This window comes from Arachis ipaensis, chromosome B08 (genome assembly GCF_000816755.2).
Source record: "Arachis ipaensis cultivar K30076 chromosome B08, Araip1.1, whole genome shotgun sequence".
Taxonomy (NCBI): Eukaryota; Viridiplantae; Streptophyta; class Magnoliopsida; order Fabales; family Fabaceae; genus Arachis; species Arachis ipaensis.
This window is the reverse complement of record NC_029792.2, coordinates 95490036-95492062: the sequence shown is the minus strand read 5'-3', so window position 1 is coordinate 95492062 and position 2027 is coordinate 95490036.

The window sequence follows — 2027 nt, the reverse complement described above, 5'->3', positions numbered from 1 at the left end:
GTGCATTTATAATTACACATGGGTTAATGAAATAATCAAAACAATTAATTTTAAATAATTTTATGGGAATGTGCAAAATTTTCTTTATTAATTATTCTTCTTTTATATATTTTTTAATTTACTTACTCTTGTTCTGATATTGATAAGGTTATTATTAAGGGAAAAAAATCAATTAATATTATCTTTACCTTTAATAAATCATCATTATTTTGGACTAAATAAAACCACTTTTGAAAATCGATATTTGTTTTGGATCGGAGAAAGTAATTTGAGCGGAATAACCCGGTGATTTAATTTATATTTTGACTTTTTTATATTAATTATAGTGTTATGAAATTCAGAGCTACTACTTTATTCTACTCTTGATAAAAAAAGATAAAGTTATATCTCTAACATATAGATAACAATGAGCTTTCACTATAAAAAAATGAGCCCATAGAGATTATTATGAATCTTATAATACGCCAACAATATATAATATGCTCATTATTGTAAGGACCAATCCTAAAATAATCAGGAAGCACTACTCTGCCAAATATATACTCATATGATTGAGACACATATAAAGTCAATAATGCTTTCTATTATTACCATTGTATCTGATAGGTCATTGACGAGGTTCGTACTAATAATTATGCTAAAAAGGGTGTCGTACCACGAAATGCCCCCATGCATTATGCCATAACACATAAACAGCCAAATGTGAGATTATGTTGTCCATAATACATCAAGCAAAAATTATTGTTCAATTACATTTAACTATGGCTACTGTACTATACCTGAAATAAATTAATTAATTAAATGTTGCATAGTCCATATTTTTCCAACATCATCATTGGATGGTCTCACACTCATGATGGCCCCAAAAAGCTATATATCTATGCATACCCAATATTTTAACAATAAAGGGTATCTCTATTTAGAATGTAATTAACTATTCATGCTCAATAAAGTATCCAAGGAAGGAATGTGAGATAATGAGAGACGGAAAGAAATATATATATATATATATATAGAGAGAGAGAGAGAGAGAGAGAGAGAGAGAGAGAGAGAAGGAGCGATGGTCTGCATGTTAGAATAGGGTTAGCTTTATTTGTGTTTTTTTTTTTAATTTTCTATAAAGAAACCAAATAATAATATTATTTGCACACTTCAAAAGTTAATTAGTACCGTAGACACTAATTATACCATACTTATATCAAATCAGATCTTACTCATCTTTTTTGTATTTTTATCCTTAAATTTTAAAAGTGTTTACTTGATTATATGCTTCGTTTTATTTAATATGTACAAACAACATTTTGAAAAAAAAAAAAAATACCATCAACACGTTCTTTCAACAATTTGGTAGATCCAGTCCATTAAGATACTTAACAACTTTTTTCATCAGAATTATTATACAAAAATATAAAAATTTCAACAAAATTTTATCCCATGAAGTTGAATGTTACAGCAATCAAATTGGCACCATTAAAAACAAACCATGAATTGTCCTTATACTAATTAAATAAGAAAAACACCCAAATAAAGTTGAAACAATATTGTTATCTTTAAGAATCATACTGACGCAGTTGTTAAATACAGCACTATTCTTTTCTTGATAAAGTTTTAGAAACTACTATTACACAAATAATATTACAATCAACATTTAACATTAAAATTAAAAAAATCTAAAACTCTTAAAAAATATTCAAAATTTAAAGTCAACAAAAATTCATTTTTATTAGTAAAATTTATACTGAATTTATTTAACAATTTAGTATAATATTAACTAAAATTGGCTCTTACAATATTAGTTTCTTATCATTACTCTTTTTTCTCTTAGCCATACCCGACCCTTGTTAACATACACTAGCAGATTCAACTTGTAAACTAAATAAGTGATGAGATAGAAAAATAGACAAAGTAGTAGTAATTGAAGAAAGAATTACTATTACTGTAATAGTTTAACAAATAATAATCTTGTAATTTAAAAGTCTAAGCACATCAAAAAGTGTACATTTATTTGATATTTATCAACAATACTA